Source organism: Mesoplodon mirus (genome assembly GCF_964341445.2).
Source record: "Mesoplodon mirus genome assembly, chromosome: 5".
NCBI lineage: Eukaryota > Metazoa > Chordata > Mammalia > Artiodactyla > Ziphiidae > Mesoplodon > Mesoplodon mirus.
The window spans coordinates 8,555,504-8,581,949 of NC_138980.1; the positions used below are offsets into that span (position 1 = coordinate 8,555,504).

Consider the following 26,446-nt stretch of genomic DNA (forward strand, 5'->3'; position numbering starts at 1 on the left):
AGGCTGCGCACAGCTGGGCCTATTGGCAGCCTTCATGGAGCCTCTCCATGTGCCCTGGGCTTCTCTCACTATGGCTATCTTGAGGTAGTCAAACTTCTTACTTGCAACAAGAACAGGTGTTCTCACAAACAAAACAGGTGCATGGACATTTGTCACTCAGCCTCAGAAATTACATAGGATCACTGCCACTGTACCATATTGATCAAAGCAGACCCAGGGCAATTGAGAGATTCAAGGGGAGGAGAAAAAGACCTCACTTTTAATGGGAGACATTCATGGACTTGTTTTAAAATCTCCACACTGTTTCATGGATGGAGCTTAAGAGGTACATTTTTTAAGTAAAATATATGCTGATCAAACCATATATTATCCACGTGAAAGTCACTGAAAAGAAAATAAGAATTTCCTTTGAACTTTAGTTTTTGTTTTTCTGATGAATTTTTCCCAGTGTCCCTCAATACAATTGAGGTAGAGTGAAAAATTTAGTCCCCTGCAACACTGAGTAGGTCTGATCTTGCAAATTTATGTAAATTTTATTTTATAGTAATAATAATGCTTTCAGTAATGATTAAGATAATTACAGATATTATTAAATAACAACAGTTCAAAGTGGTATACAAATCCATTTATATATATTAAAAGCTCACAACTTTAAGATGTACATACTCTTATTATACCCATTTTAGAAATAAGCAAACTAGTGAGGTTAGATGTTAAGAAAATTTTCCAGCTTTTCTGTGTAATAAATAAAAATTTAAAATAATAGGTAATAAAATTTTAAATTTTAATTTTAAATATCATTTTATAAACTTCAAAAAATGTATACTAAAAAGCAAAACAATAAACCCTCTTTAAACTAAAGTTAGAGCCACATGCACAGGGAATGTGAAAGTTCCTGGTAGAGGCAGCTAACCCAGACTGAAGAAATAAGAAGTTCCCTAGAGGGAATGGCATCTGAACTTAACCTTAAAAAGTAAGTAGTACCATTCTGGTTTAAGAATGTAAATTAAGGGAGTGGTGAGAGATCTTGCTGGAGAGGTAGGCAAGAGTTAAATAACTGAGGAACTCACTTGTCTAATTATATGTATTAGTTTTTTTTTTTTCTAGTTAATGGGTGTAGTGCCCAAACATGGTAGTTTGTCTTGGACATCCTAGTCTATGCCTATTGTTCCAGAACAATTAGTAACTGTGCCCCTTTCACTCACAAAGTGTTCTAATTTCCTGTAGAAACAGAAGAATGGTGTGGTCCCTCTACCAGTCGTCAATATTCTTTACAAAGAGGAAAGACATTTTTGATTTATGATTTAGAGAGATGATTTGCAAGGCCCTGGAGAGAGTGAGATTGATCAAGAAAGTTTTAGGGTTGACTGCAGAGATTCATGGGAGAAATTTTGAGATACTGAATTGTAATAGGAATAAGATGAAAGGTACAGATTGTAGATACCTAACCACATTTGTTGACTGGCTAGATGTAAAGAATGAAGGAGAGGAAAGAGGCAGCCCTGTCTCCTAGATGTTTTATGTAGGTGACTAGGTGGTTGTTAGATCTGAAATTGAGGTAGAGAACATCTTCCCTGTCATCTGTTTTGGGTTTATTATTGGTGATGGGTTTGGAGTGTGTGATAAAACCCATCTTAAAGGATATATACTTTGTATGAATAAAATGAGACTTCTTGGATTTTATATAGAAATTAATGCTAAAAATAAAATAGAACAAGTATAAGAAATGAGGTGGATTTGATAGGGTACAAAGAAAGCACCTTTATTCTTCTTTCCCACTATATTCTCTGACCTGAAATTTCGGGTTGGTCCTCAAAGCTTTCCCAGTAATTTCCAAGGTTTCGACAAATGTCCTCATTAAAAATGCCCCAGTCTGGGCTTCCCTGGTGGCGCAGTGGTTGAGAGTCCGCCTGCCGATTCAGGGGACATGGGTTCGTGCCCCGGTCCGGGAAGATCCCACATGCCGCGGAGCGGCTGGGCCTGTGAGCCATGGCTGCTGAGCCTGTGCGTCTGGAGCCTGTGCTCCACAATGGGAGAGGCCACAACAGTGAGAGGCCCGCGTACCGCAAAAAAAAAAAAAAAAAAAAAAAAAAAAATGTCCAGTCCACACACAGCCGCGCTTGGGCGTCCTCTCTCTCTCTGACTCCATTTTCTCCACCGCCGGGGGCCGGGGTCTCCTGGGGGGGACCCAGGTGGTACCCCAGATCTCCCTTCAGGGCCAGGGTGAACCCCAGGGAGAGCCGGGAGTGGGGGAGATGGGCAGGGATTGGGATGGAGGGAGCAGCACACCCAGCGAGTTTGGGAGGGAAGTAACCACGCAGGGTCTGGGGGGGGCCTTGGATTGGTGGGTGGGGAGCCTGGGGGCCCTGGCTAACCTCTGGGTGGCAGAGAACCTGGTGGGGGTAGTGGGGTGTGTGGAAGTCGCGGGAGGCCGAGGGAAGCAAGACATTGGGGACATTCTGCAGCAGGTAGGGACCATCACCGACCAGAGCCTGGACGAGCGAGGCCCAGGCCAAGAAACACGCCCTAAACTGCCACCAAATGAAGCCTGCTCTCTTTAGCATCCTTTGTGAAATTGAGGAGAAAACCGCCTTCAGCATTCGAAGCTCCCAAGAGGAAGAGCCTGTGGACCTACAGCTGATGCACTTGGACAACATGCTTCTGGCAGAGGGTGTGGCCGGCCCCGAGAAAGGGGATGGCTCAGGCAGCAGCTGCCACCACTGCAGCCTCCGGGGGAGGTGTGTCCCCTAACAACCCCATCGAACACTTGGACTATCTCAGCAAACTTGCCCAGGGCCGCCACATTTACCACTCGTAGCTGGAGAAGTATGAGAAGGCACGAAGCAAGTTCACAGCCCACGTCATGAAACTGCTGAGGGAGCAAAGCCGCACGCAGTTTGTAGCACCCAAGGAGACGGAGCGCACGGTGAGTGTCATCCACTGGAAGTTCAGCGCCATCCAGAGGCAACTCAAGCAGAGCCCCTGCGCGGTGGCCATGATCCTGCATTCTGGTTCCTGGATGCCAGACAAAAAGGCCGTAACTTCAGCAAACAGGCCACTGAGGTCCCGAATGAGTATTTCTACTCCCACCTGAGTAACCCATATCCTAGTGACGAGGCTAAGGAGGAGCTCGCCAAGAAGCGCGGGATCACTGCCTCTCAGGTCCCCAACTGGTTTGGCAACAAGCAGATGCGCTATAAGAAAAATACTGGAAAGTTCCAAGAGGAGGCAAACATCTAGGCCATCAAGACTGCTGGTGAAGCCATCTGGTCCTGGGCTTTTGTTTGTTGGAAGATTTTTAATCAGAGTTTCAATTTCATTACTTGTTATTGGTCTGTTCACATTTTCTGTTTCTTCCTGGTTCAGTCTTGGAAGGTTATACCTTTCTAAGAATTTGTCCATTTCTTCGAGGTTGTCCATTTTATTGGCATAGAGTTGCTTGTAGTAGTCTCTTAGGATGCTTTGTATTTCTGTGGTGTCTGTTGTAACTTCTCCTTTTTCGCTTCTAATTTTATTGATTTGAGTCCTCTCCCTCTTTTTCTTGATGAGTCTGGCTAATGGTTTATCAATTTTGTTTATCTTCTCAAAGAAGCAGGTTTAGTTTTATTGAACTTTGCTATTGTTTTCTTTGTTTCTATTTCATTTATTTCTGCTCTGATCTTTATGAGTTCTTTCCTTCTGCTAACTTTGGGCTTTCTTTGTTCTTCTTTCTCTAGTTCCTTTAGGTGTAAGGTTAGATTGTTTATTTGAGATTTTTCTTGTTTCTTGAGGTAGGCTTGTATAGCTATAAACTTCCCTCTTAGAACTGCTTTTGCTGCACCCCATAGGTTTTGGATCATCATGTTTTCATTGTCATTTTTCTCTAGGTATTTTTTGATTTCCTCTTTGATTTCTTCAGTGATCTCTTGGTTATTTAGTAACGTATTGTTTAGCCTCCGTGTGTCTCTGTTTTTTACGTTTTTTTCCCTGTAATTGATTTCTAATCTCATAGCATTGTGGTCAGAATAGATGCTTGATATGATTTCAATTTTCTTAAATTTACTGAGGCTTGATTTGTGACCCAAGATGTGATCTATTCTGGAGAATGTTCCGTGCGCACTTGAGAAGAAAGTGTAATCTGCTGTTTTTGGATGGAATGTCCTATAAATATCAATTAAATCTATCTGGTCTATTGTGTCATTTAAAGCTTATGTTTTCTTATTAATTTTCTGTTTGGATGATCTGTCCATTGGTGTAAGTGAGGTGTTAAAGTCCCCCCTATTATTGTGTTACTGTTTTAGAACTGTTAGCAGTTGCCTCATGTACTAAGGTGCTCCTATGTTGGGTGCATATATATATATATATATAATTGTTATATCTTCTTCTTGGATTGATCCCTTGATCATTATGGAGTGTCCTTCCTTGTCTCTTGTAACATTCTTTATTTTAAAGTCTATTTTATCTGATATGAGTATTGCTCTCCAGCTTTCTTTTGATTTCCATTGGCATGGCATATCTTTTTCTATCCCCTGACTTGCAGTCTGTGTGTGTCCCTAGGTCTGAAGTGGGTCTCTTGTAGACAGCATATATATGGGTCTTGTTTTTGTATCCATTCAGCAAGTTTGTGTGTTTTGGTTGGAGCATTTAATCCATTTACGTTTAAGTTAATTATCGATATGTATGTTCCTATGACCATTTTCTTAATTGTTTTGGGTTTGTTTTTGTGGATCCTTTTCTTCAATTGTGTTTCCCACTTAGAGAAGTTCCTTTAGCATTTGTTGTAGAGCTGTTTTGGTGGTGCTGAATTCTCTTAGCTTTTGCTTGTCAGTAAAAGTTTTGATTTCTCCATCAAATCTGAATGAGATCCTTGCAGGATAGAGTAATCTTGGTTGTAGGTTCTGCCCTTTCATCCCTTTAAGTATATCATGCCACTCCCTTTGGCTTGTAGAGTTTCTGCTGAGAAATCAGCTGTTAACCTTATGGGAATTCTCTTGTATGTTATTTGTCCTTTTTCCTTTGCTGCTTTCAATACTTTCTCTTTGTCTTTAATTTTTGCCAATTTGATTACTATGTGTCTTGGCGTGTTTCTCCTTGGATTTATCCTGTATGGGACTCTCTGTGCTTCCTGGTCTTGGTTGGCTATCTCCTTTTCCATGTTAGGGAAGTTTTCGACTATAATGTCTTCAAATATTTTCTCGAGTCATTTCTCTCTCTCTTCTCCTTCTGGGACCCCTATAATGCGAATGTTGTTGTGTTTAATGTTGTCCCAGGGGTCTCTTAGGCCGTCTTCATTTCTTTTCATTCTTTTTTCTTTATTCTGTTCTGCAGCAGTGAATTCCACCATTCTGTCTTCCAGGTCACTTATCCATTCTTCTGCCTCAGTTATTCTGCTATTGATTCCTTCTAGTGTATTTTTCATTTCAGTTATTGTATTGTTCATCTCTGTTTGTTTGTTCTTTAATTCTTCTAGATCTTTGTTAAATATTTCTTGCATCTTCTCAATCTTTGCCTCCATTCTTCTTCCGAGGTCCTGGATCATCTTCACTATCATTATTCTGAATTCTTTTTCTGGAAGATTGCCTATGTCCATTTCATTTAGTTGTTTTTTGGGGGTTTATCTTGTTCCTTCATCTGGTACATAGCCCTCTGCCTTTTCATCTTGTCTGTCTTTCTGTGAATGTGGTTTTTGTTACACAGGCTGTAGGATTGTACTTCTTCTTGCTTCTGCTGCCCACCCTCTGGTCGCTGAGGCAATCTCCAGACGGCTTTATTACCTCATAGGCATCTCATCTTAAACCAATAACATTGCTTGGTGGAAAAAAAAGTCCAGATCATAGTTTCATAGTGTTAATACTCATCCAACTTAAATTTCCTCTATACCAGGTTGGGCCAAGTTATACTCAAAGTCTGCAGTGAGCTGGGTGAGCTAACAGTGAGAATGGGAAAAGGGACTGGGGGCACCCTTAATTTCTCTCCTCTTCCCCCAACTTATTCTTCTTCACATTTTCCTCTACTATGTTGCTTCTTGGTCCTCCAGGGATGGGCAGAAGAGCAAAGTGAAATTAGGGCAAAGTGTTGCAGGAGAGAGTTGTAAGTTTTACCAGGGTTCTCTGGATGAAGAATACCTCTACATTATGGAATCTTTTGTCTTTTGGAGTACTTTTGCAGGTTCCCTGGAGCTTACCACCTCTAGGGTTCTGTAACTATAGTTTGCTGATAAAGGCAGTGCTCCCTCTGTCTGCTTAGACCTCCCCTCAGTGCCTACTTTCCAGTAGAGTCTTCACAGTTACATGAAGCCCATTTGAGTGAAGCCCATTTTAATACTCCCTAACAAAGACATGAGGGAAAAAACATCTTGTCTACCATGGTGGGAATGTGACTCATTCCTGTAAGAGGATGCTATCTTCATTCTGCTACCACATGTCTCTCTAGCCAGCCTCACTCTTATAGAATTTTTCTGACCTGAGCCCCTATATTCCTCAAACTCTAGAGGAATCTTGTAATCTCTGAGTGTGGTTCCTTGAAGTCCTTCTGTTTGATTAGAGAAGGACATGGAGGAAGGCAGAGAAGATGCCCTAGTCTTCCAATATGTCCCTCCTTAAAAGAATTCTCTACAGTCTGCGTGATGGATTTCCTACCTTCCCCTCATATATTCTTCACCTAAGTAATGAGCCAATGGCTGCTAGTCTGGTTTCTTTATTTCTTAGCATATCTTGCATAGATATCTGATCTGGATCTATTTTTTTCTGCTTTTTTGAGTCTAAACCTAAAAACCTTTAAGACAATAAGGAAATTTGCATTTAATAATCAGATATATTTCCTAATGTGTCAATTGTATAGGCTACTGAACTAAAATAATAAACATAAACTAAATTATATTTAAGAATAAGAAAAAAGATGAAAAATATTTTTAAAATATTTAAACATACTTTTTAAAAAAAAATAAATTTATTTATTTATTTTTGGGTGTGTTGGGTCTCCGTTTCTGTGGGAGGGCTTTCTCTAGTTGCAGCGAGCGGGGGCCACTCTTCATCGCGGTGCACGGGCCTCTCACTGTTGCGGCCTCTCTTGTTGCGGAGCATAAGCTCCAGACACGCAGGCTCAGTAGTTGTGGCTCACGGGCTCAGTTGCTCCATGGCATGTGGGATCTTCCCAGACCAGGGCTCGAACCCGTGTCCCCTGCACTGGCAGGCAGATTCTCAACCACTGCACCACCAGGGAAGCCCTTGTCTCTTTTAATAGCTGTTTTTTTAAAAAAAGGTGAATACTTTTTTTCACTCTGTATTTGATTTACTTATTTATTCATTTATTTATTTTTACAGTGAGCTGACCAGTGAACCTCACTTAATACAAAAGATTCTCATAGCTTCTCTGTCATTCAAAGTATGTCTTTGTTATTGTTATTGTTATCCTCCTTGAACTGTCTGTATCACCTGTTATTATTCTAATTTCAACTTATTTGCTTTAATAGCTTCCCTGCTAAGACTCATTGAAAGGATTTCCAAGTGTAGTGATAGCTTTTCAGCTTTACTCCAAAGTAGCTCTCTTTTTCTGTCTGTCTCTCTCTCTCAATTCCAGTCCGATAAACTGCTCCATTAGTGGTTGTCCTTGCAGTTAAAATTTTTCTTCCCCACTTAAAACTTTTCTCCCCTTCACTTACTACTGTTGAGGACATGCTTTTTGGATACATTGTTTCTTTTCTAGGTGCTTTAGTTGTTATTTTTATATGTGAAATGCTATCTAGCAAATGTATATGTAAACAAAAAAAAGGCTGGAAAAATGTATTTTATTTTTTCAGCTGTATAACAAAAATGACTTAGTTTGTCCTAATACATATTTCTTCATAGTTTCAGCAATATTTTCAATGCATGTGACAACACTATTTGCAAACAAAATAACGCATTTTAATTTGTTGCCAAATCATTTGCCACAAAATATCTCAGTCATTTTTACTCTGTCAGGAAAAATGAATGTTTCCTCAAAGGGATAATTTTTGTCTTTCATAAGGAAAAGACTTCAAAAGAGACTCTGGATGCTTACTTTAAAAATATCTTGCTAATTGTGATGGCTGTATTTTAACATTAATACTCATATCTCAAGACAACATAAACACTTAAAGCAAATTTCATCTGTATTTCCAATGAGCCCTAGAAAATTCCAAAATTTTCACCAATTTCTTATTAGACCTGATGATTTTTTTTTTTTTTTTTTTTTTTTTTTTTTTGCTGTACGCGGGCCTCTCACTGCCGTGGCCTCTCCCGTTGCGGAGCACAGGCTCCGGACGCACAGGCCCAGCGGCCATGGCTCACGGGCCCAGCCGCTCCGCGGCATATGGGATCCTCCCAGACCGGGGCACGAACCCGTATCCCCTGCATCGGCAGGCGGACTCTCAACCACTGCGCCACCAGGGAGGCCCTGACCTGATGATTTTTTTAAACCTAGTATTGTGGTTAAGGAAAAGTGTGTTGTTAATGAACAGTAGACCTAGTGTTGGCTTACCCATGTTTTTGTTGCCTACTTGGGCTTAGATTATTAGTATTGTCTTAAATTTGTGGTTTATGTGCAGTAATCTTTTAAAACTATACCATCAGTTTAGGGAAGTTACTTTGTTCAGAACTTTAGAACATAGCTCATAAATTCATTTAGCATGGCTCACATAAACATCTGTGTTTCAATATGAGGAAAATGAACAAAAGAGTGAGGGTGTTTCCACCAGTCTCCTGTAGAACTTTACACTTCCCTCAGGATAGCATCACAGTACATCAAACCCTATGGTCTTTCCTGCAGACCTGATGAAAGACCAGAGTCATTCCACATATTTGATATTACTAAAACCTTTAAAAGATTTTTGGATTATATTCTCTAATATTTTCTTTGTACTCACCAGCAAATGTTTGCACATCCTGTGGTGTCTTAGTCTGATCAGGTTGTATAACAAAATACCATGGACTGGGTGGCTTATAAACAACAGATATCTATTTCTCACAAGTTCTGGAAGCTGTGAAGTCCAAGATCAAGGCACCAGCATGGTCACACTCTGGTGAAGGCCCTCTTCCTTGTCTATAGCCAGCACTGTTATGCAGTGTCTTTACATGGTGGAAGGTCTAGGGATCCTGTGGGATCTTTTCTATAAAAACACTAATCTCATTCATGACGATTCTGCTCTCATGACCGAAGTACTTCCCTAATGCTCCACATCCTAATACCATAATCTTAGGCGCTTAGGATTTCAACATATGAATTTTGGGGGGCACACCATATTTAGACCATAGCAGCTGATGTACACATGTCATACTTTTAAGAATTTTGTTCTAGATCAAATTCCTCCAAAGATGGGGCCCTCACCTCCAAACAAGAAGATTATTCTAACAACTCTGAGAAGTTATAAATGCTAGAAATTCTATCATCATATGGATCCAGTAAAGTTATTTATTCTAACTTTCACCCACTAGTCCTATGTCAGCCAAAGGAGGCAGGCACAGAACAAGTGCTTTTAATATTTCATTATTCTCTAATGCACAACATGTGGGTTACCAAATTATTTGTATTGTTAAAACAGTTATCACCCTCATCTAAGCAGAAATTGCTTTCATGTATTTCCAAAATAATTGTCTAATAGAGTTTAAATGATATCTAGTATTAAATGACAATTTGTTCACAAACTCTGTTTCATCACCTAATTCACAAGTACAGAAATTCTGTAATTCTCCACAATAGTTCTTCTGAACTGACCCACAGATATTCTGAAACTTACATCTCTTTAGCTCTTTTGATTCAGTTGGAAAGAACTTACTTCCTCTCTGTACAGATAGTGCTCTTACTAAAAATTGTTCCTTCATTTCCATGGAATGAACTGATGCTGTCTTTGAGGTGAAGGTTTGCTCTTGTGCCATTTTAATGTTAAACTGAGATCAGGGAAGAAGCTCTGCTGGAAGATTTCATTATGAATGCCATACCAAAGGCGATAACTCAACATATCATCTAGAAAATTCCCCTAAGTGGCCTGAGTGTAATGACAGACACAATCTGACAAGAGACTGTCACTTCTGGTGGTGTGATTTTAGCCTCTGAACAATAAATATGAGAACAGTGAAAGGTGCACAGTCAAAAATCCCACACACTCCCCAAATGTAATTCTAGAGTTAGCTGTGTTAGAGATGGTCCTGATTTGTTTGTGCCTTATAGTCTTCAAAGTAAAGATTATTTATCTTAAGAGGTTTTTGTTTGTTTGTTTTTGTTTTTATTTTGTTTCCTTTCTTGATGACAAATTCTCAGAACATGGACTCTTAGCCAGTGGCCTGATAGTGAATTCACTGGTGGGATTTCAACTGCCGTTAAACAAAGAGTCTGTTTACATTTCACAGCAAGGTCACATAAACAGTTTCTTCTAGCTGTGATCATACATCTTTTGCCCATTAACATAAAATTAGATGACCTTATAAAATACCCCCAAATTGGACACTATTAAGAGTAAAAGTGTATGCTGATAACAATCATGGTAGGACAAGAGGCATAGACTGGGACCATCCCAGGAAAACCTGGCTATCTGATCATTCTGTGTAAAATGTGTGATGGCCACCAAGACACAGCCAGTGAACCCCAGGCTTTCCACAGAAGTGTTTCCCTAATCTGACTACATCAGAATCCCAGGGCTGGTTATTAAAAATGTCGATGCCCTGTCCTTACTTCCTAGATGGTTGGATTACCCATATTTTTAGGTCCCTGGGTAATTCTGATGATGACAATAATCAACTCCAAACTATTATAAGCTTCTTCCCTCTGAAATTTCTCTACATTGTATCTCACAGTGGAATAGCCATATACACACAGCCTGTTCATCCTCTGCATATATATTTTTAAATCTAAGATACATATTATCCACATTTTAACATCTTGAAAATATGGATATACCCTACAATTGTTGGCAGGGGAAATTTTTCCCCTAAACCTCTTGGTTCTTTTGACTGATCTAATAATTAAATTGATACAAGATAGATTAATAGGGAAAAAATTTAATTTAATATGTACAGAGGTCTCACAGATTTAGGACTCAAGAAGCAACAAAAGCAGGTTGTTTATATATCTGTTACACAAAAACAGTAAGTTTGTGAGCACTGACAAAACAAAGAAACTTAGGCTTGGGTCCTAGTTAGTGAACAAAATATGCAGAGTTTATTTACACAGCCTTCTTGACCCTGAACTCCCTATATCTGGTGATAAGGATGTCTCTCTACCTCCTAGTACAGGGATGGTACCTGAGAGATTTATTTCCTGCTTTCAGGGTAACAGAGTGGAGGGTCAGCGTGTCCTTCTTGCACTGGCTGTTCCCTAAGTAATTTTAATTCAAAATAATCAATATGCCACTTTGGCATATTTTGGGGCAGCCTACCCTTAACCCCATCGTGATCAATGATATCTTAAAATCAGGATATAATTTTTATTGCCTGTGCGTTCGTGGACTTTGCTTATTTTTCCTGGAGGCATGACTGGACAACTGTTGACGTTTCAGTGAATAAACCATTTGAGGATAAAATGAAGAAATAATTTAAGACCTAGTTGTTATCTGAGAATTTTCTGTTGACACCTTCAGGTACAAGTAAGAAAACAGAAGCATCAAATTTTACATAATAGGTGTCAGCAAATTTGGAAAAAATTCCTGGAGGCAATACTCGTGGGGAGTGGGGGGCACTTTTAAGAAAATATTTCATTACCAGTGAATTTGGTGGCACAGGATGATACCCTGTAAGAAAATTCAGCCACTGATGACTCAGAGTTGAAGAATGATTCAGAATAATTGGATACGGGGTGAAGAAGTTTTAAGAATTTCTTAAAACGATTGTTTACATTAAATTTTCCTTTTTTGTGTATAAGAATGCTATGATAAAAATCTAAGTGCAGATTAATCTAAAAGAGTTCTTTCAATTAAAAGTGACAAATTCAACGTGATAAAAAACACGATATTATTTATGTGGCAGAATTTTTAACTTCTCAGTGGTACATAAGAAACATTGTATTATAATTGACAATGTCTGAGTCTTGATGATAACGTGGTTTATGCACTAGTCAAAAAGAAAAAAAATAAGTTAAATCCTTTGGGAACTTTGCTGACTATTTCACTGAGGCAGCACGTGCCTCAGAGTGAGTCTATATCAAGGAACATTAATATCAGTTAATCTCAGTTCCTCCGTACCTCTAATAATATGAACATTTCCTCACAAAGTGTGTGAATTCAGTGTTGAAACTTTTTAAAATATGTTGCTCTAAAAGTAATTATCTGAAGCTCTATCTGGAAAGTTTTATGTTATAAAAATTTAGCTGGGTGAGTTAATGAATTTTCAAGGGCAGTATCTAGTCTGCATAATGACAAAAACAAGCCAAAACCTGTTTAAGATACGACTCCACTATACAGACAGACAGACAGACACACACACACACACAAGAAATAACAGCACTCCCTGCCAGACTTAATAGGATGCTTGCAAAGTTGTTAAAACACCCAGAGCAGTCAGGAAGAGGAGACTCAGGCCTACATAAGTAGGGTGTTTGGTCCCGGCCCCCATATTCCACAAATTTCCCCTCCAGTTATGTTTCTTTTCAGCCTATATAGGGAAGCCCAGCTGCCAGCAGACAACAGGCTGAACGGTAGCCAGCTGCTTTATAACTGTGTTAGCCAGAAGCCCTCATGAGAAATATTTTTCCTGGAAAATAAATTATAACATGTCTAAGTGGTGCCTGACAAAGCTAAACAGGAGGCATGCTGCTCTCTTGCAAATTCATCTGCAGTCTCTGGGTAGAGAGACAAATAAAAGCACTTCATCAAAATCAGTCACAGAAATCCAGGAATACCCAGAGGAGACCACTAAACTCTAAATACCAATCAATTTCTCCAACATTTTTGTCAAACTTGCAAGTCCTTTTAAGCACTGTCTTCTTGAATTGCCTGGCAGAAGCTGGCTGGTATGGAGGAAGATCAGTTTGGGGCCTTCTGTGACACAGTGGCTTATCTAGCTGAGGACTCTTATTGCTGAAGGGGTTTTTCAGCCTTAGAACATCAATTAAGTAAGGTTAAAGCTAAAAGTCTGCTTTCACTTCTATATATTCACAATGTCTCTACTCAAAGAGGTTTGCCTAAATATACTAGGAAATAATATAAATAGAAAGTGCATTAATAAGCTGCCCCTGTGATTGCAAGTTTAAAACTGCACCTGGGAAAGCAACTCAAAATGTAGCCTGTAGATATTTTAATATTTGCTGATCTCATAATAACCACAATATCACTAGGGCAAGGCATTGATGATTTAATAAGATGCTAGTCTCAGTCTTGACCTTGATTTAATCAAGGTCTTATGATGGTATTTAATCAAAGTATTTATGATGAACCTATTATGCTTAAGATACTTTGCTAGTTTCTGCGATGATGCATCATAATATATACCTTTCAGAAGTTTATATTTTCATTCAGGAATCTAATAGTCAGAAGAGATGGGTTTTTTCCAGGCTATGCATTTGACTAGTTGTGTGACCATGAGAAAGTCACTTAGCTTTTATTGAGGAGGGTTTTGGCATGTGATTTACATATAAAAAGCTCATTTTTTAAAACTTATGAATGGAAGAAGGAAGACCAACTTTGTGCCTGTTGAAGTATGGAGAACATCAGTCAAGGTGACAATAGAGATGGAGAGGAGTGGATGGGTCCATGAAATATTTGGAGAAAAACTCAACAGTTCTACCAAACTCTACTTGCCAGGCTAAGGATGCCATATTAAATTTACATTGATTCTGTGGAGCTGGTGAGGTTTTCATTTGGAGAACTGAAAGATAGGGCTCTAGATGTGGTACCTTCAAATATCATTTAATCTTACTAGAGATCAATCTTCTCTATAATGAGATAGAGGTAGTACCCTTGTGACCCATCTCTCTTTCAAGAATATACAAAGTATAAACAAATGATAGGTGTGAAAATAGTTAGAAAGCAAAATTCTTTTTGGATGTGCAAGGCAGTATTATTATTTGCAGAAATGTTTTAAGTACTAAGGATTCAAGTAAGTGGGCCATTCAGCTTTTAAATTGTCTCCCCTAATAGCTGCAGCCATATGTAATTTACATAATATAAAATTAAAGACACTAAAACAGTTAGAAAAATATGACTATTTTCTTAAACGCATCCCATTCAAATTAGAGAAATCTAAGGCCCAGTATCACGAGCTCAAAGTAATCTTACTCAAGCCTGACTCCAAATTGCCTTAATTTATGAAATAGATTCATCCATGAGGACATTTCCAAATGAGATAATGCTAGAGCAATTCCAGCCATGAAATTAGATAGTGTCTACATGTTGATAAACTCTTAATTTTGTGCAGATTGCACTGGATTTATTGATTTTTTCCCCCATGGCTAATAACAAAACATAATTATGTTTATATTATAGAGTAATCTGATTTTAAAAAAGGACAAAATATAAGTTCACAGCACGAACATGTGAACCACTGGGCCAATACCCAACATGACTTGGGATAGACAGAGGAGTCCTTGTTATATGAGTATAATTGGTTAACAACAACAAATAAAAGCAAAGGTGATTTCACACTTCAGGAAATGTTTTGATTAAAGTTACTTCTTGAAAAATAAAATTAAAAGTCATGAAAAAAGTTGCTGTCATATTTTTAAAATGTAGGTCATAAAAGCAACTATGGTCTGGTTTTTTGAAGACCAACTCAACTGCAGATTTCTTAATTGTACAAAGTTATACATAATTCCATAAAATGGTTTGTTTGTTAGAAAGTAAAATTTATGAACTCTCCCAATATTTAACACATATTTTATGACTCATGCAGCTGTTTCATTCTGAAACTTACCTAATTAATTCTAGTCATATGCTATATGTCTCCATATACATTGCTTTAAAGATCTCAGTTAAAAACTGACTTGGAAATAGGAAGCCTATCAAAAGTTTTATCATTTAAGTGAAGTTTAAGAAAGTTGTTTAAGGCATGCTTCATAGACGTTGGTTCTATGAGCAACCCTCGAGCCTACATATTCTTTTCTTTTTTGTTGTACATTTATCTCTCAGTGGCAAAATATAATATTGTAAAAGCACTAGAATTATATAAAAATATGATGGCAATTATGACAAAGGATGGATTTGACACAGCCCAGTTGGTTAATGTTAATAAAACTAATTTGTTTTGTAAATACAGAAATATTTCACTGTACCTAAATATAAGCATAGTTTAGACTGAGAAGGATTGGAACCAGGAACCAGAGTCATTAGTAACCTTGGCATACTCCAAATCTCTGGTTCACTCTCTCTCTGCCTGTTCCTGCCCCCATCCCCCATAGAGTGGCTTTCTCTAATTTTTTGTTTTGTTTTGATTTTTGTTTTTCTTGCATAAAATTGTTCAGAACTGGAATTTTGTTGTTGCTAAAACCAACAAAGTGACTTGAACCCCAGTGACCCAACTCAAAAAATATATTTAAAGAAAACTTGATTAGTCTACTATAGGGGAGGTATCTACTCAATTGATTTTGGTCAGGGAGATGAGCTCACGTAGTCCAAATGTGTCGAGGTGAGGGGGAGGAGTAGAAATTTCCTAAAAGTTGTAATTGGGCTGGGGCAGGTGCCCAGAAATTTTCTACTCCATTGTTAATTCACCAGTGCTCATTTTCATGGGATGTGAATATTAAAATGCTGGAGGCACAGTGCCATTGCTATTTCTTGGTCTGTTTTAACTTCTCTGTGGTAAGTGTATTGTACATATGAAAATGTACACTTCAAAGAATGAGAGGCACATTCTTTCTATTTGGGACCACGTTTGAAAATGTGGCCAGTCAATAATTAATTAGAGTTAGTTCCTATACATTGACTTTAGTTAGTTTCTGGGAAATTAATTAAAAATAGCATTTCAGTTGTAGTAAATCTCTAGATAAAAGAAATTCTATAAAAGAGGATTGTCTGAGACCAAGAGGAGGGGGAAGAACTAGACTTTTTGTTAGATAATTCAAATATCAGCCTAAATGGTTAAATGCAAATTAAGAACTTCAGTTCAGGTCTAAATATTTATAAATCATCCCCCCAATCTGAAATATCTATTATAGTTAGCAAAGCTAACGTTTATTGAAATTACACGAATGTGTGAAGCAGGATACTTCCTCTTTACACACATTGCTTCATGAAATTCTAAGAGGTAAGTATATTTTATATTCACATTTGAACATCAGAACGTTTAAGAGTTGCTTGTGAAAGGCCATAAAACTAGGAAATAGAAGAACCAGAATTCTAACCCTATTATATCTGAAACTAAAGTGTAGTTCTTTGTCCTGTGTTATATATCCCCCAGGTATTTTTCAGTGCTTACTGACATTAAAAATATCTTTCAGACACATATAAGAGGGGTTTATCACACCTACTCTTTTTTCTACATAAGATTTTTTTTTCTGTTCATTGCTTCCAAGTGTGGCATTTAATTTCTAACATTTTGTCATGTTAAAAATTATACAAATAGTTTTTTACTTATTATTTGCAGATGTTTCTCCTATGAGTCTAAATACTATTTTAACTAAGGATCATGTAAATCAAGATTTGTGAAATTAGTAAAACTAGAGCTACAAAGGCTAATACAATGTGGTAGTATAACAGAAATGTAAAAGAAAATATTAAAACATATTTTAAAAATAGAGGTATAAGGTTACAGAAGCAGATTATACAATTTTACCAAATGTCTTTCATCTCTGTTATATTTAGGTGTCTTTTCTATACACTACAAATTTTGATTGATATGGTTAGTACCTAAAACTCGAACAGTTGCCTTGTCAATTTTTGCTTCCGATATTTGAGATTTGTTCCTTTCCCAGTCATGCCTCACTATGTCCTGTCACCTGACTTAATTCAGCAGCAGTCCTCTAAAATACTCTACCCCAGGATTAAAAAGACCACTAACTTCAGATTCCCTCTTACCCAAATGGTGATGAAGGTTAAACAAAATGATACCTGTGCAGAGTGGAGAAGTTGTTCGCAGGTATTCCAAGATGAATCCTTGGAACACGTTTCCTTATATGAACAGTGTGAAAAACCAGAATATAATTAGTAGTATTCAGGATCAGGCACTTAATGTTTGATAAAGGTGAGTTGCTCTGAGAAGCTAAGTAATGCTAGAACCCTCCTGCAAACAGGTGAATCACATACATACTTTTGGAACACAGCCCAGTTGTAAGGTAGTATCATTACCTTGCAGTGCACCCTAGCCAGCAGCAGATATGGAATATAAAATGTCTGTAAGCACTGTGCCAATGTAGCATTAGTTATGGGTCCTGCCTTGAGAATTTTACAGCATAGTAAGGAGTTGCAATGATTTTTAAGTAACACTCAAATTACTGAGACACTTAAAAATAAGTGATACTAAAGTTGATAAAATTAGTTCAGAATAAATATGTTCTTAAAGCAGCATAAATAGTTCATTTATTTACAAAGAACGTGAAGTACAGATGTTTATTTTTAGCATTTTATATGAATTTACATTACGCAGAAGCACACATAATAAGTGAAGATGTGAAACACCTGCATTCAGCAGTAAGAACAACTATTTAAAAGCAAAAGGGGAAGTAGATTAAGAATGGATGCTGAAAGGTAAAAATCTAAAGCTACCAGAAAGGAGTGCTACTACTTCAAATTGGATAAGAAATAGTATTTTTTGCCAATAGATGAATATTTAAAGGACATCAACTTCATCTCTTGGAAATAGATATGAACCTACTTGAACTAGAGGGTGACATGATGTGTATGTTTAGTCTAGAAGACTTTCCGTTAATATTTCTCAACAGTTTTAATCACATACTTGGTGAGTCATCTAAATTATGATCTACTCAATTGCCAGATGTACCTTTTATACTGTTTATTATATAATCATAATTGGCTGGATTATACCAAACTCACAAAATTATGAGCAATGACTTTGAAAGAATTTAAACTGGCCGATCGCAAAGAAGAATGCATTCCTTAACTAATATTTATTTTAATAAAAATCACCTACTTCAGAGAATTTGCTTCAAGGAATAATATTTCCTACAAATCCTTTTTGACATTTTAACTTCCTGAATATGCCTAGGAGAGATTGAAAAAAAACAATTAGCACAGTATAACACTATGCAGTTTGGGGCTCCATAGTAATAATTTTCTAAATTGGTGATGGAAATTATAAGCCTATTTAATAAAGACCTGTATATGCATATAACTTTATAAGTCTGTAGCTATGATTCATGTATAATCCAGGAAGCTATTGTTTCAACTGCCAACTAAAAGATAAAAACCAATATTTCTTTTTCTGTGAATATCAATATTTTAACTAATTTTCAGAATCATTAGATCTGATATTAATACATAATGGCTATACTATTTTTCTTTCATGAACATTATTGATTGAAGATTAGGAAAAACTACTTTCTCATTGATAAGTACTAAATTAATTAATGAGTTACTTCTGTAAGTTATGTGAGTGAGTAAAATAGATTTTCAAAAGATAGATATTCCTCAATATATTTTTAACAAATTATTTTTATTTTCTAAACATTGATGAAAATCATTCATCACACCCCAGTATCCCATATCTGTTAGTAAAAATGTTTTGAAAGCCCAAATGCTACTGATTTTGGTTCACCACCACTTCTACCTTCATCTGAGATGTGATATCCACAGCAAAGTTCCTCTAATATTACACTCTGAGGGCATGATCTGGATATTGGTTCCTTAGGACAAAGCAACTTCACACCTTCCTTCTGCCCAAGATAGTTAACAGAATGCCATCTATGTCACATGTTTTCTCTCACTGGGGGATCTTTTCCTCTATTTTTAAATAAATGCATTACAAATAACATAAATGAAAAATTTCTCATGACTCAGAATGTGATATAAAATATTTTGCTCTTGTTCTCTCCTCATTGTGACATAAATGTGAAAATAATCTCTCAGAAGTAAGATGGTCGAAATCTTGTAATACTGTGCTCTTCTAAAGACAGTTTACTTAGTTCACCCTTTTCCAGATGAAGCAAAGAATGTGATTCACCAAATTGCCAAGAAATTCCCATTGCCCATGAGACAGAGCTTCCCAAGTATGTTTAGCAGAGGGACAAAAAAATAACATCCAAATGATTGGCTATCATTAAAAGAGTAAGTAGTGTGGAGATGCTAATACTCAATATGATTACCTCTACTTTACTCATGAGGACACTGAAACTTAGAGGAAGGGATTTCTATCTAGAAATCTGGTCACCAGCTCAAGCTCCATTGTCACTTTACTTGACCAATCAGACATAATAGGCTAATATTTCTTTAGAAAATATTGTCTATCAAAGCCCAAGTCTAAAATGAATAAAGAAAGGTAACAGGAAAACTTATTGACCTGAAAATATAATAGTAGCAATATTAAGAAAATTAAGGATAATGGCAAATGTTCACTGGAGACAATATCTATCAAGTTGTGTATCCATTATCTCATTAGATCCTCACAATAAGTCCATGAGTTAAGTACTGTTGTCTTTTATTTTCCAAGCTTCCACAGAAAGTGGCAAAGATAAGATTTAGATCAAAAAAGGCAGACTCTTGGTTCTGGGATAGTAACATGATGCCATCCCACATTCTACACAACGTGCTATGGTTTTCAAAGCCTTTACCATGCTTTAAAACACGTCAACCTTGTGTGTGTGTGTGTGTGTGTGTGCCTGTATGTGGTGTCCATGTATTTTCATCTGTTGTGGTGTTTTAGAATAAAAGTACCCGGAACATGGGAGGCCTCACATATTTTTGGTACTGATCACTGTTTTTCTCCTGTTATGCCTCATACTTCTAAAAAAGAATATACTCAAGAATATACTCTGCAGGGTCTTCTGCCATGCCATACCATAGGACTGATTATATGCCTATCTTCCCCACCCTAATACAAGCTTCTTGAGGTGTGGACTACACATTGTTTATTTTAGAATGCCCATAATGTTTTTCACAGTGAATCCTCAGCAATATGTTTAACAAATGCTATAAGCATGGTGAATAGTATCAATACATGTAACTGTTTAGCTCTATTCCAATAGGCACAGAACTACCTAAATATATCAAAACGGAATTCTCCTATATGGGCTTCATACAAAATCTACTTGCCTTCAGTGGACAACCATCTACAAAACTAGATTAGGACAAGCTTATTACCTTACATAATTATTCTTGAATGTGTAAAATCAAGTAGTTCTCAGAGCCATTTTATATAATACTCCTTGTTTAACATTTCTAAAACAATCAACATGGTTCTATGCAAAGAATATTTCAATTAGTTTCTCTCAATGAATGGTGTTTCAGAATATTAGAGAATACAATACTTGAAGATGTGCTTTGCAAAACAAAAGCAAGCTTTGAATTTATGATCCGTCCTTTTAACCTTTGTTCACGTCAGGGATAACAATATATTTTAGCACTTTGGTTACCCTCCCTGATAAGTAGTAACTGTCATATGAATCATTAAAACATGTTAAGGCATTAAATTTCATTATAGCTGTTCTTATTACAGTTGCATTAGTTTGGTAACAGACTTTTTGCATCAGAAATAAAAGATCAATTCTCAATAACTCTTTTTAAAATTGCCTGATGATCCCTTATCTACAATATGACAAATAAATTAAATAATATTTTCAGTGAGTAATTTCTCATTTTGGACTATATTATGAAGACCAAAAAAGAGCAATGAAAGCTTTTCCTCAAACAGTTCCGTGGTAGGCAGATAGGCATGGTGCACACTGCTTTAATAAATGAAGCACCATCCTGATGGTTTGGAGGAGTGCTAGCTATATTTAACATACCCATCCATCTTAGCATTCTTACATTTATTCTGTTTAGAAGATGGCTAAATCTCAGTGGAGAAAGCTTTAATTCCTTTCAAATGTCATTGGCTTGGAATGCTTTGATCATACTGAGATTTGTCCAACCCCTGTCATGGCAATTCTCTGATGATTTCAGGCTGATTTGCTTTGTACATCAAAGGCATGAAAGGACCATTCTACAACACATGCTTTTGGCTCAACATTTTGAAGTCTCTTGAATACTCATGAGTTCTATTGTTACAAGAAGTGGCTCACTGTTAGACACTTAGAAAATATGGTGACTAGTTGCCCCCAGCCTTTATTTACTTTTTCTCAAAAGGATTCTTATGTGGCTATTCCTCAATTACTTTATTATTGTGTTCAAATAAGTAGTTACTTTAAACATATAAAAGATGATTCTAAGTTATGTTCTAATGCTAACATGTCAAACTTTAATTGTGTCAGATATAAAACTCTTTAAGTAATGGAAAAATTAAAAGTCAAGAACTAAAATCAATAGGTATTTGAAAAGAGTGATGATCACAGTGGTTTATAATCCACCAGTTTCTGAACTTACATTTCAGATACTGTAATAGCAAATATTCTAGAGAAATAGATATAACTTTTGTTTATCTATTTATATCAGGATGCAAGTCTTCTGTAGATCTTTGTTCCTTTTTGCTATTTGTCTTTTGGTCTTGTGTGTGTGTGTGTGTGTGTGTATGTGTGTGTGTGTGGTGGGTGGGGGGTGTTAGGCAACGAGATAATAAACAGAAAAAAATTGAAATGTGAATTAAATTTAAATTGCCCAGTTAATATTTATACAATAGGTTGTTAAATTCAAAGAGAGTTTTGTCTATTGATTCTTATAACAAACTAGAAGGCTGGAGCATGTGCCGTTTCCACTCATCATTGTCATCATCACTGAACAAAGATAAGTAATGTTAGTACTAGTAATGCTAGAATTTAGATGTGAAGGATTCATTATCAAGATAATAACAATGGCTGGCATTTATTAGTCATTTACAATGTATCTGGCACTTTGCTAATGTACAGTTTTCAGAAGTGTCCTATGAGTTAGATTCTATTATTACCATGGTTATACAGATAAGGAAACTGGAAGGTAGATGAATAAACTGTACAAAGTCCAAAGGCAGATGATCATCAGAGCCCTTGTTTCTAGCCTTTGTGCTCTACTATCTCCCATATAGAATATTTTACCTTCTCTGGTATTAAGATATTTTATGATAATTTTAGATTTCAAAAGTTTCCCCAATGATAATTTACTTTTTCAAGCCAAAACATCTGTTCCAGTTTGCAGCCATCTAGTCAATAATTCAAAATTTTCATTATTGAATCTTGGACTAGAGGGTATACGCTTGTTTTACAAAGATTTTTAAATGGCTATAATGAAACAATGGTTCCATTACTTAAAAATTACAGAAATATTTACTTTCTATTTGCTAATTATTTAATGGAAACATTTAGCAAATGTTTCTCTCTTAAACCTTTTTTATTGTTTGCAAATCAGAAATATATATATATATAAACATACACACACATATATGTTAGAGAACATGCACAACTAATAGATTTTATAAAACTGAATGTTCAAAAATCTCTGATAATCATAGCGTATTCCCAATTCAATATAATATCCACCATTAAATCTTATATGTGTTCTAATTACTGCTTAAAGCTTGTAAACATTATAATTATATGTTACGATTCTTCAGTAACTCATTAAAAGTAAAAGTATTAAAAAAATCTTTGATGAAATGCCTGTCACGTCATGTCAGTTAATATTTAACACCTACAGCTATCTATGCAGTGAATTATTTTCAGACCTTATAACTTAGCAAACTACAGATACATCAATTAAATTAATTTTGGGTTGGTTTAACTAAGGTATAAGCCCTGAAAAAACTAAAAGAGATCAGATATATCTAAATATGTTGGAAATATGAAAATATAATGTAATGTATTTTTCAATATATATTAGGAAATGAGTAGAGTGTTTTAAATAAAGATAATTGAGTGTAAAGAAGTAATATTTTAATCCTAAATTCTATTCAGAACAATTACTTTAATTCTTCTTAAGCCTTGTAAAATATGAATTGTTAAAGCTGTATTTTAAGCTTTTATTTCCTAACTTGTTTTATTATTAAGAATTCCATTTTGTATTCATAGTGCCCTTTAAAAATAATTTAATAAAATTATAATTCACCTATTAAAGTATATGATAAGAATGACCTGAACGCTAAATAATTAAACTCGTCAGACATTGTTGATGAGAATTTACTGCTGTGAGCAACTTGAATACCAACTCTGAGACTATGAATGTAAGTAGTGATAGAAAATCTAACCCTCAGAGGCGATTGTCAACTCTGTTTCTAGTTTTCAGAAACATTAAAATATGGGGAAATGTTCATCTGAAAGCCAGGAACATAAAATATATTCCCCCCAATGCAAATCTGAGCCCAGATGTTTGGTTGTGGGTTTGCGGAAGGAGTATATTCATGTAATAATTTCTTGGTTTCCACTGCTTCTTTAAAATGAATCAATTTACTACATTCTACAAAATGCCAATGATCCCCACGAGTTCTGAGCATTATCAAAGCTAAGAATATTATCAAGTAGAAAGTATATAATTTGGACTAATTTTGAAATTGAATCATGTATCTAAACCGTGTATGCTGCACATTTCCTACATTGTTACCAACAATTTTTATAACAATTATTCTGTTTCTCTAACTATTTACAAGGAAACAGCCCCTCTTATTTCATTCTTGGCTCTATGGAAACAGCCTTTGTGAGAAATCTGGATTCCATTCTCAGTATAAATCCAAGCTGACTGGCACCAAGTCTATGAAGTAGAACATTTATATTCTCAGCCAAAACAACTCACTTATATGGGAAAAACAATCATTTGGATCTGTGAATTTGTTTCCCATGTTGATTTTAGTCACATTAAATAGAAACAGCCTCTGTCTCCATGTTTAATTGTTCTCTAGTTCTCTCCTGATAATAAGTGGAGATTATAACAAACCTCATTCAAATAGCAAGAAAATAAATGAGAGTAGAACTAAAGTACAATTTGTATAACATGGAGAGCATAAAAAAGCCTTTTTAGAAATTATTACATAAGGAGTCTGAAGTGTCTCCAGTCTATACAACAAAAGAAACCAAAGAAGCCGAAAAAGGTCTATATTTAGATTGCTATATGACCTTATTTCTTCATCTAAATGGTGATCAATACACACATATAAATTTATACTTCAAGATAACATTCATGGCAAGTATACCACTTAATGGCCCCAAACAAATCCTCTTTTCTTAAGAAACCATGTAATATATTTTTGTATGCCTTTTTTACAATAATACCATTTAATGAACATCTATTATGTGCCTATTATATTTTTCTTTGCAGTATGTACACTTCCATTAATTCATACAGCAGCATATACATTGTCGCTCCCATTTAACAGAACTGAAGAAAACCAAAGATCAGAGAGATTCTATATACATTCATTATTTTAGCAAATGCACACTGAGCACTATTCTGCTAATATAATTTGCTAGTAAATAAATTAAGGATATAAAAGCAAATAAGTTTGTTGTAATTCCTGATCTCTCTGAGCCTAAGTCCTATTGACAGTTGGCTAAACAATATGCTCAATAATAAGCTAGTAAGTACTTGAACTCAGCTTACAAATACTGTACTTTTGTACTATAGCTTGTAGATGAATAGAACATACTGAGTTGTTAAAGGAATTACCCAGAAAAGTCTATGTAGTATCATTATTTTTATTCTTGCCATTTCTGTCTTCAGACGATTTAAATACACATTCATTTCATTTGATTTAGGGTATATGTTATTTCCAATCATGTCTATAAGTGAGATGTTCACAAAGATGCAATGAATTGGTATTTGATTTGACCCTTGAACTGATCGTGGATTATAAAGAGTGAAAAAAAAGCATCTATTGCTTTAACACGTAGCGGCAATTTTATTAGTATGCTGAGAAGCTATGTACAATGTGTAAATTGAAATCTCTCATTGTAATATTCTTTCATAGTTCTAAATGGTGCCACGACTGAGGTCATGCCATGATGTTTAGCTTGGTTTGTGAAACTGTAATAGCTTGGCTTTTTTGACAGATTTTTCATTTAAATATTTGGCTCCACTTACATAGGCAGTTGCCATCATTTGTAAGCTTTCCTCTTTTCATCTTGTAATCTCTGCAGGATGAAAAATGTTCTGATGCTATGGAAATTATTCCAGCACAGATGCATTTAGATTGCAGAAATTGCTTTGGGTTGTTTAAGGCAAGACATTTTTCGATTATTTCCATGATGATTGGATGCTTCATTAACCCCTTTATTGTTGACATCCTATGGAGACTCGATATGTAGTCTTAATTATTTTAAAAGACATTTCTTTGTTGTTTAGCTGGTGATTAAAAACACATTAAAAGATGGCACAGAAAGACTGTTTTTGTTCATTACCAGATCTGAAAATCTAATCATGTAGTAAGAGACTAATTTTCACATAATTCTTAAAACAATAAGTACACTACTGTAGAAATTACTTGTGCTGCCTATATCAGTTAATTAACAAAACTGCACGAGAGAGAGTGAGATAATTATTTTCTATTAATCAAATGGAAAAGTCAAGAGTAGGCACTTTTATCAATGCTTTTAAGAAAATACCTCAGAGTGGATTCATGAGATGAACCTAAAATATTTGAATGCAAGTAGAACCAATGCAAGGAAAGAAAAGTTACTGAAAGTATATGAAGTCAGTTTCAAAGAAAGAAAACAAAAAGCCTGTGATGGAATTACAGGTTTTAGGGGAAAAATCTTGGGGACATAGGTACCATATCTGTTACTGAATGTATGTTAATACATTCTGAAGTAAACTAATCACGCCTAATTCTTTCATAAATACAACCCATTTACCTTCATGCTTAGAGTGACATGTAAACATTTATTTCACTGTGTTCACATACCGGAATCTGCCATTTCAAATAATCATTGCAACTTTAACAATAAAGGAAAAAATGATCACAGTGAACATATTTCAGAAGAAAATGGCATATTCCACCTAGAATATGAGATTATTTCCATTATGTATCAGTTGCTATAGTTGCTAAATCTTTTAGGAGAAATAAATCTTTTTTTGTTTTTAATTTCAATTCCCCACCTACCCTGACCTCTCATCAAAAGCTTTTATTTAAGAATAAGCAAATGTTCTGTGATCAGTTTTTTCAGCTTAAAAGCCCCCTCCAGTGTTTACTATGTGCCAGGCAATGATATAAGTAGCTTTACATACACATTTTAACCTTTAGCTGAAAATTTACCAGATAGATATTATGAACGTAATATAGATGAAGAAAGAGACTTAGATTAAGGTTAATAGCTAATAGATGACAGTTATTCTACTCAGGTTCTCTTGAATTCTAAAGCTGTTGAAGTAACTAGTGTGCAGTAGTGCTTGCCTACCAATCCTCCATGGGTTTTTTTTCCAGTCTGTAAGAGACAGTTTCTAAAAATAAGATTTATTTCTTATCAAATGCACATTATTCACAAAATGTTAACTGTAATCTCAAAAGGCATATGTAATCTTTAT

The 26,446-nt window shown here is 35.8% G+C and overlaps 1 pseudogene across 1 annotated transcript; it reads left to right on the forward strand.

The window, feature by feature from the left end:
• The first annotated feature begins 2,255 nt into the window (after positions 1–2,255).
• Positions 2,256–3,240, forward strand: LOC309804463 (pre-B-cell leukemia transcription factor 2-like; annotated as a pseudogene). Its single transcript has one exon. The product of its transcript is annotated as a pre-B-cell leukemia transcription factor 2-like (transcript).
• Positions 3,241–26,446: the final 23,206 nt, after the last annotated feature.